The sequence below is a fragment of the Pinus tabuliformis genome, chromosome 1_1, assembly GCF_031772625.1.
Source record: "Pinus tabuliformis cultivar Carrire ecotype Pingquan chromosome 1_1, CPIR1, whole genome shotgun sequence".
NCBI classification, from domain to species: Eukaryota; Viridiplantae; Streptophyta; class Pinopsida; order Pinales; family Pinaceae; genus Pinus; species Pinus tabuliformis.
In genome coordinates, this window is record NC_142297.1 from 843431679 (window position 1) to 843442466 (window position 10788).

Here is a 10788-nt window from a genome sequence, read left to right on the forward strand (position 1 = left end):
ATTTCACCTACATTTTGATTTATAATAGACAAATTAGGTATTTGGGAATTGAGAATGATGCGAGCCGGTGGGGTCAGTTGAAGATGCCATATGAGCTTCCAAAATCACATGGAATTTCAATATTCCCTATATGAACCATGGTATATCCATTAGCATGTTCAACAAAGGTTCATTCGAGGTCACATTCATTCATTTGTAGCTTTTTTACCATTTGATATCAAACAAAATTGTTTTGAAGGATTTAGAGTCACACTCAATTATATCTTCCAAATACCTATGCAATTTTTTAGAGACTTTTGGATGTCTATCACTTCTAGAGGAAACATTAATGACTTGAAATACTTTGAAAATCCTCCTATTAGAAGATTTCATCTTTTCATCCATCTTTTTGATTTGAAATTTGTGGTCATTACACAACATAGCCTCATAGTGTTTCAATTGTGTAATGTCACACACGTAAAAAATGCATTCTCAATTGATAATAATATTTATACCTAGAAATTATTCAAATTAAGAAAAATACACGGCATATAAATCAATATATTATTAAAAAAAACTAAATAGTATTGGGGGATATGGTTACCTATTTTTCTTTTAAACCATTTTATAAATCAATTTTCCTCTTTGTGTTATTGATATCTCTCTCAAATTCAAGTTCATTGACCAATGTAGCCACACTGTGCCATGATAAGTTACCATCAATTGATTTTTTCCATCGTTCAATCCATAACATCATCCAATCAATGTTCTTTGCAATGTATAAATGTAATGCATCCCACTCTCATCCAAATATATTAAAAGAAAAAAATTCACATATGATTAGTTACCAAAGTATACCTTCATAATAAAGGATTATGTTGGAAGGCTGAAAATTCAATAAGTACGATGTAGATAAAAAAATGTCAAATGTGTTATGAATATCCATGATTTGCTTACATGCCACTTTCCTCGTTCTACCTTTCCCCAATAGGGGTTCCACTTAAGATGGTGTAGATTTAAATCACTAATTAAGATACAAATAGACATTCAAGTAATAAGAATTTATAACCTCCCATTGGGGTTGAAAAAACTTCATGAAGTGAGGCTCAGGGAGGTGTCTGCCACCCATTCGATCTTAATTATAATTAACCCCCAACCATGCAAGTAAATGTAAATTTATTCTAATTAACGAGAGGAATTTTTATTACTTGCAACATGATGATGGGGGTGGTAGTGATGTTGGTTCAAGCATGGTGCCCATGGCTGTACGTGCTCAAACTAGGTATCAACCAAGAATTAATATGGGAAATATTACCTACTATAACAACTTCAAGGAGGTTTTACGATGGTCAAGTTTCCCTGGTACAAGGTGAGTCTAGGATGATTCCAATCTTTTCCAGTAAAAGCACCCCTTCAACACTTTTACAAGAAATTTCCTTGTGGATTTACAACACTAGGTGGTAGAATTATGCTCCTCGTCACTTGCTACAAACTAGAGAAACAATGAGATTTGTCAGGGTGACTTTTCCGTAGAGGGGTATGTCATTTATTTATACATCACTAAGCTAATTTCACTATTTATGTATTGTTCTCATCAACTCTGTGTTAGTCTTTATTGGGACTAGTAACTACCACAGTTCGCCATCATTGGCCTTGTTCTTAATTAACCATGGACATTGTATCTTTCATTTTCTTGATCAACATTCTGGTTATTTACAGGGTTTTGGTTTAGTCCTAGGTATATTTTCTAATGATGAGGCAAATTTTGATAGTTGGTGGACTAGAATGCATAGGTTGGTCTAACGACATTGGGTTCTCCTTGTCCTCAAAGGACCTCAAGTTCTGATCCGAATTGGATCCATAAATAATGATTAACAAAGCCATGGCTGTACCAAGTTGGGACAGAATTCAAATAATTTAAAACAACGATCAAAAACACCTCTAAACCAGTGGCAGTGGTAGCCAACGTGGAACGACGAGCACCTCGGTCAAAGTGCAGTAATTGAGGCCCATGGAGACTGCGCGAGAGGCGAAATTAGCCCCTAGGAGGCCCAGATCAGGAAACAGAGGGAGCTTTTGATGCGTGATTAGCACCTAGCACTAATCGCACATTGCTGGGTGAAAACCCTCAAAATGGAGAAGCCTCGAGCACTCGGTCACGTGGGAGCCAGGAAAATCATGGGACAAAAGGCTAAGCGCTAAAGGCGGGACCCGCCCCAAAACTGGCAGTATTGATCGGGGGCATCCATGGGCGGTAAGCAGTTTTGATGAAAAAGGAGCAATTCCACTCAGCACCCGACACGTGGCAAGTGGAGGAGAGAGAAAACCATCACTCATCGCACGCTAACAGTCGAGCTAGTCAACATCGTGGGATGAGCGAATGGCGTCGGATATGGGCACTCCAGATCTAAGGGCTTAGATCGCACCCAATGGAGAAGACGGAATTGACGGGGGGTTAAGTCGCGATTTAGAAGAACTTGAGGTCCGCTTTAACCACCAAGATGGCAATAGACTCATTCCACAACATAACCGAAGAATTGAACTGACGAAGCAAGCTGGTGCAGTTCACAGGAGGACAAGTGGCCATCCGTGAGAGCTTGATGATGGCGCTGAAACAGGGAACTCCAAGCGCAGCTGCAAGCAGGCGATCTGACAAAGGTGGAAAAGTAAGTGAACTGCCATGAGCTCAAATGTCTTTAAAGCCATGTACAGACCAGACAGAGGGGAGGAGTCAGGAACCGAAAGACGGAACACTGAAGACAGAAGACAAAGAAGAGAAGAACCAGTAAGGAAAAAAGTAGAAAGAGGACAGAGGGCCGAGCTGACCAGAGGCAGCGTCAAGCACCAGAGAGCTTGAGAGACTCAAGCCATCCCTGAGAGGATCTGTCAGACCAGAGAGGTCAAAGAGCTGGCAAAGAAAAGAGTTTGTGTACTCTAGTGGTTTGGGGAATCCAAGAACCACCCTACCAAGCCAATTTGTTTCAGGAGACTCATATTGAGCTCCTTCATTGTAATTCTCTACTTCAGGACACAATAAAAGAAGGCCACCACTGAGAGCTGGACCGAAGATGTAGCCCTGGAGGATAGGGTGAACTCCTTATTAATTTCTTGTGTTCTTGTATTTGCTTACTGTATTTCTTTGTTGTTTTCCATTTTTAAGTGTCTATGTATTTGCAATCTAATCGATCCGTTGCTTAAATAACTTAAATACACCAGCACATGAGTCTGTAATACCTTCATTTAATAAATATTTAACTAAGGTCACTCATTGGGTGATTATCAGATCAAGTGGTATCAGAGCTCTAGGCTGTAAGGTTAGACAAGCTTGTGTTGGTTTAGCTGTTGAATGCTCACTAGATCAAAGCTCAAATTAGGAGAAGGAGAGTTGGTTGAAACTAATCCTGAAATTTGGAGAGTCTATCCTCGGAAGACAATGTCAAAAAAAGGTTTTGTGGGGCCAGACCCTCAATTCATAGAGAGTTTCCTAGCTATAAAGTCTATGGTAGAAGAAATGTATAGGGACTTTAGAAAGAATAAGGATGAAGACTCATCAGGTTCTAAACAAGATAAATAAGAAGAAGAATCTCATAATCGTGACCACTCAAAAGGAAAAGGGAAAGAGGAAAACTTTCTCACACCTCTTAATAGCCCTGTGCATAATAAGAAAGAATCTTTGATTAAGCTAGAAGTTAACTTCGATTTGCCTATATATGTTGGAGAGCTAAATGCTGAAAAGTTGGACAATTGGATTAGACAAATTGATGTGTATTGCAGAGTGCAGAACATCGACTCAGACAAGAGAAAAATTCAGCTGTCAAGCCTACGCCTAGGAGGCACTAGCTTGGTTTGGTGGGAAGGAAGAACCCAAGCTGACATGAAAAGACATGGTAAGACTATCTCTGTCTGGAGTGACTTTGTTTCTGCAATCAAGAAGAAATTCTATCCATTGGCCTACATGCAACAAGCCATGATGAGTTGGCAAACTCTTCAACAGTTGAGAGGGAAAAGTGCGCAAGGGTACACTCAAGAATTTAGAAAGAGAGCATTGATTCTAGGGATCTCATTAGACTCACAGAGACTCTATTGAAGTACATTGGTGGTCTACACAACTACACGAGGCATACCATCCTCATGTTTAATCCCACTAATATAGATGAGGTATTTGTACAAGCTACTCATCTAGAGGCTAGAGGAAAGAATGGAAATCTAGAAGTTGGGGGACCATCCCAACCCATTTCAAGCAAGAGCAAGGAGAAAAGAAAGCAGAAGTGGAAAGCAAGGAAGGCTAACACTGCACAGAAAGGCAAAGCTTCATGCACTCACTATAAAATGGAGGGGCATGATGATGAGCACTGTTGGATTATGCATCCAGAGTTGAGACCTAAGAAGTCCAAGGGCAAGAAGGAGAAGACTGTTGCAGCTATTCAAAAATATTTGGGGTCAGACTCGGGAGATGAAACAATCATTGCAGCCACAGGTATAAAAGGTAAGAATTCTGAAGCATCTACTAGTAATTCTGCTCAATCTGTTATTGATGAAGAACATGAGAAAAAAGACATGATATTTTCCATATTCTAGTTATTTCCAAACATCAGAAGATTGATACTTTGTTTGATAGTGGCTCACAAGTAAATTTGATTTCTGAAGCAATTGTAAAGAAATTGGGATTAGCAACTACACCTCACAAGAAACCCTGCCCATTAGGATGGTTGAATGATAAAGCACGACTACAAGTGACTAGACAATGCAAACTCATGTTTTCTTTTGGATCAGCATTTGTAGATGAGGTTGAGTTAGACGTAATTCCTTTGGATATATGTGAAGTTCTTTTACGGAGTCCTTACTTGTATGATAGAAAGGCTATTTTCTATAGAGATGAGAACAAGTATCTACTTGTTAAAAATGGAATCGAATACTTTGTAAGAGCTCATAAGCTCAAGAATAATTATACTCTCATAAATTCGAGGCAGATGAAAATAATGATAAATTCGTGCAAAAAAATGTTACTGGTGGTTGTAAAGGAAAAGAAACCTGATAAAACCAATGTATTTGAGGGCTGTAATGCTAAGCAGCAAGCTGATATAGAAAAGATTGTTTCAGAGTATGATGTTTTGTTTCAAGAACCTAAAGGTCTACCACTCAAAAAGGAAATAGTACATGATATTATTTTGTAGCAAGATGTTCCATTGCCTAAAATTGAAATGTACAGGTTGTGTGCTTTAGAGAATGATGAAATCAAGAAGCAGGTGCAGGAGTTTCTCGAGAAGGGGTTTATCAGGCCTAGTACATCACCATGTGGGTCACCAATCGTTTTGGTGAGAAAGAAAGATGGCTCGTGGAGAATGTGCATTGACTACCGAGCACTGAATAAGATAATAATCAAAAATCGTTATCCCCTTCCTTGCATAGATAATCTTTTAGATCAATTAAATGAAGCTGTTTATTTCACCAAGCTGGATTTGCATAATGGATACCATCAGGTCAGAGTTGCAGAGCAAAATGCATGGAAGACTTCTTTCAAAAAAAAGAAAGGATTGTATGAGTGGTTGATCATGCCTTTTGGCTTGACCAATGCTCCTGCTACTTTCATGAGATTAATGAATGATGTACTCAGGCCTTTTCTTGATGATTTCGTTATTGTGTATCTGGATGGCATTCTTATTTTTAGTAAAACGTGGGAGTAACACTTAAAGCATGTTAAGCAGACATTAGATGTTTTGAAAAGAGAAAAAAAATTATGTTAAACTCTCCAAATGTGAATTTGGCAAAACCTCTCTCAATTATTTGGGTCATATAGTAGGGGGTGGTGAATTGAAAATAGATCCCTCTAAAGTGGCAGTCATTGTAAACTGGCCTAAACCCAAGTCTACTACAGAAGTGATAAGCTTCTTAGGAGCAGCACAATATTGGAGAAATTTCATCTCTAACTTTTCCTCAATTGCAACTCCTTTACATGCTTTGATAAGATTGAACAAGGTGTTTCAGTGGGGAGGCAAACATCAGAAAGCCTTCGACACCTTGAAAGAAAAGATTAGTATAGCACTTGTACTAGCACTGCCTGATCTACAAAGACCATTTGAGATCCAAACAGATGCCAGTGACTATGCCATGGGAGCAGTGTTGACACAGCATGATAAACCCATATGTTATCATTCTGAGACTTTTAATTCTGCAGTAGTTAACTATCCTACATATGATAAAGAATTGTATGCATTAGTTCAGAGTGTGAAAAAGTGGAAACATTATTTAATGGGCAAAGAGACAGTAATACATACTGATCATCAACCACTTCAATATCTACACTCCCAAACTAAGTTGTAGCAATCAAGACATTACAGGTGGATGGGTTTTCTACAACAGTTTCATTTAGTCATTAGATATAAAAAGGGCATACATAACAAAGTTGCAGACATGTTATCTAGACCCATTATAAATGCATCTACTATACTTAAGCATAATTCTATACTACATGAAAGCTACATTGAACAATATGCCCAAGATATAGTTTTTAAAGATGTATATGCAACTTTGAGTTGAGGCAAAAGAGTAGAAGAATTGGATTATCATGTAAAGGACCAACTCTTATATCACTGTGGGAAACTTTGCATTCCACAAACTGAGAGAGTAAAGACAATTAGAGAGGCACACACTTCTATGATATCAGGTCACTTTGAGGTAAGTAAAACAGTTGCACAGATGCAAAGATTTTGTTATTGGCCAAAAATGAATGAGACAGTTTCTAGATATATAAGAGGGTGTACTATGTGTGCCAAAAGCAAGCCGAGCAATAGAAAACTAGGCCCGCACACTCCATTACCAATTCCTTGTCACCCTTGGCAAAGTGTTTCCATGGATTTTGTTGGGGGACTGCCTAAGTCTAGAAAAGGTCATGATTATCTGTATGTGGTTGTGGACAGGTTCAGCAAAATGTGCATTTTGAGACCTTGTAATACGCAGATTATAGCTGAACAAACTACAAAACTATTCTTTGAACATGTATGGGTTCATTTTGGATTACCTACTTCTATTGTATCTGATCGAGACACCCAATTTGTGGGGAAGTTTTGGTCAAGTATGTGGGAGCTGATGGACACCCAACTAAAGAAAAGCACAGCTTTTCATCCACAAACTGATGGCCAGACAGAAGTAGTTAACAGGACAGTGATCCAGCTACTCAGAGGATATTGCAGCAAACATCCTAAGCTTTGGGATGAACACTTGTGTTATGTGCAACATGCTTACAACAGAACAAAACATTCTTCTACACAGAGATCTCCTTTTGAAACCTATTTTGGTTTCACACCAAGGTCTCCTTTGGATTTTGTCTTTGGTAAAGATACCACGGTTGATGGACACAGTGAAGTGGACAAGGCAACTAGGTTCATTGAACAGATCCAGGAGATCCACCAGGCAGTACAGGAACAGCTGGAAAAGAGCTAAGCCAAATACAAGGCAAGCCATGACAAGCATCAAATGGAGCATGGTTTTCAAGTTGGAGACTAGGTCTGGCTGTATATCAGCAAGGATAGGATGCAATGTGAAGGTAAAAAGATAAAGCCTATCAGGTATGGACCTTTTAGGATACTTGAGAAGATTGGTGAAAATACTTTTCGCCTTGATCTACCAGCTTACATGCACATCTACTCAATCATAAATGCAGATTGCTTGAGATTGTTTGAACCTTCCATGATTGAGGATCCTGAAGAGAAAAGTCAATTGCTTTCTATTAATGACCTACTACCTGAATATCTAAATGAATTGCAGGAAGAAACTGTCTTGGATAGGAAGGTGATGACAACGTGTAGAGGAAATGTTGAGTACCTCAGAATTGGACTCAAAGGTTCAAAGCCGAGTAGTGCAAAGTGGATTGAGATTCGAATTGGATCCATAAAGAATGATTAACAGAGCCATGGCTGTAACAGGTCAGGACAGACTTCAAAGAATTTTAAAAAACGATCAAAAATACCTCTAAACTAGTGGCAGTGGCAGCCAGTGTGGAATGAAGAGCTCGTGGAGACTGCACAGGAGGTGAAATTAGACCCTACAAGGCTCGGATTGGGAAACAGAGGGAGTTTTTGAGGTGCGATTAGAAAACCCTCAAAATGGAGAAGCCTCGAGCACTCGGTCACGTGGGAGCCAGGAAAACTGTGGGACAAAAGGCTAAGCGCTAAAGGCGAGACCCACTCCAAAACCGGCGATATTGATCGGGGGCATCCATGGGCGATAAGCAGTTTTGATGAAAAAGGAACGATTCCACTCAGCACCCGACGCGTGGCAAGTGGAGGAGAGAGAAAACTGCCACTCATCATGCACTAACGGTCGAGCTAGTCAACCACGTGGTATGAGCGAATGGTGTTGGATCTAGGGGCTCTAGATCTAAGGGCTGAGATCATGCCCGTTGGAGAAGACGGAATTGACGGGGGGTTAAGCCGTGATTTAGAAGAACTTGAGGTCTGCTTTGACCACCAAGATGGTGGAAGAGTCATTCCACGACGTAACCGAAGAATTGAACCGACGAAGCAGGCTGGCACAGATCGCAGGAGGACAAGTGGCCATCCTTGAGAGCCTGATGATGGTGCCGAAATAGGGAACTCCAAGCACAGCTGCAAACAGGCGATCAAACGGAGGCGGAAAAGGAAGCGAACCACCATGAGCTCGAATTGATTTAAAGCCATGTACAGACCAGACAGAGGGGAGGAATTGGGAACCGAAGCATGGAACACCAAAGATAGAAGATAGAGAAGAGAAGAACCAGTAAGGAAGAAAGTAGAAAGAGGACAGAAGGTCAAGTTGACCAAAGGCAGTGTCGAACACCAGAGAGCTTGAGAGACTCAAGCCATCCCTGAGAGGATCTGTCAAACCAGAGAGGTCAAAGAGCTGGCAAAGAAAAAAGTTTGTGTACTCCAGTGGTTTGGGGAATCTAAGAACCACCCTGCCAAGCCAATCTGTTTCAAGAGACTCATATTGAACTCCTTCATTGTAATTCTCTGCTTCAAGACACAGTAAAATAAGGCCACGACTGAGAGTTGGACAGGAGATGTAGCCCTGGAGGATAGGGTGAACTCCTTATTAATTTCTTGTGTTCTTGTATTTGATTATTGTGTTTCTCTGTAGTTTTCCATTGTTAAGTGTTTATGTATTTGCAATCTGATCAATCCATTGCTTAAATAACTTAGACACACCAACACATGAGTTTGTAATACCTTCATTTAATAAATCTTTAACTGAGGTCACTCATTGGGTGATTATCAGATCAAGTTCTTGGTGGCTTACTGGAGGGTTGGGTGTGCCTCTATAGAGAGAGATGGCATGATTAACCTCTCAGCTTGTGAATGTTAGCCCTCACCCCCTATATATGTCTAGGAGGTGCATGTATGGGTTCTGGGTGTATTGATGTTTATCGTTATGGAAATAGTTTTTAGGTTTGCAGGAAGTATTTTCATATAGATTGGAGTGCAATGGCTCATCAATGAGGTAGAGCTAGAAGTGGAATTTGAGAGAGGGGTCAACAAGAAAGACACCTTGTGGGATATTCAGGCCATGGTGAGGCCCTAGACCTCAATCTAGCCCACACACTTGGAATCGAGGACTTAGTTCCTCCCAAGGGAAATGGCTATATTTTTTGGTAATTACCTAGCGGCAAACAAATATGGTATGAGTGAGGATGGTAGTATTTTAAAAAAAATTATAAATGGATGTAATATTATGATATAATGGAAGTTCTTAGATTCGTACAAAAAAGAAAAAAGCATCTATAGCCATGCAAGAGAGATCACTAGTTTATAAAGAATGATACATATGGAAAATTTTAATGACTAAACAATTGAATGGAATGATATAAATAGGGGGCTAAATTTGTTACAAACATTCATCAGATAAGAGAATGATAAGAAAATAAATGATGAAAGGTTTTCTATCACATTTTACTTGAAATTTGTGTTAGTATAAGGAAAAAATCATCAATATTTAAAATATCATATGTGTGTTTGTGTGGATTGATTGATTAAGTAAGAGTTAGATTTGTATAAGATATTTGAAGAAAGATGAATTCTCAAAATATAATTTATATTTGCAAAAACAAGTTGGATTCACATATATATTTTTATAAAGGTAATGAATACAATTGGATTAAAATTTTTAAATAAATTAGAGCGAATACATGGTAATTTAAACACAATTTCCACAATTACATTAAAGTTCCAATAAAATATATAAATTAAATTTATGATTTTAAGAAAAAATTATTTAAATAATGCTTGAGACTAAACATGTTTCTCTGGAAGCTTAGAAAAATATGATGCTAAAAAAAAATAAAAATTTCTCTTTCACTTTACAGAAACCAAGATATTGTCCACGGGGCTTTGGATTGATGGTGAATGGGTGCACTGTTAAGGCACTCCTTGCGATAGGTCACTGGGTCAAATCCCTCGTGGGTGCTTACCTACCAAAAAAAAAAAAACCAAGATATAGACTAACAAACATCTGTAATATATAAGAACCAACCAATTTCTAGTTTAATTTATGACATTATTAATCACCGAAGTATGGATAAATGAAACAATAAGAGCATAGGAGATTAAAAACCTTTCAATTGTTTTTTATAAAAACATCCCAAAATGTAATATCAATAAATGGAATTAGATATTAAATTGTATTGATTGTGTGACTGATGCTCTAAATCCCTGTATAAGGGAGATGTGTAGGTATTATGACTATTTATGTCTTTGTTTGAAACATATTTTGGTCTAGCCTTTAGCTACATATGTGATGATATCACTCCATGAATTGTAACACTAATATGTATAGTTT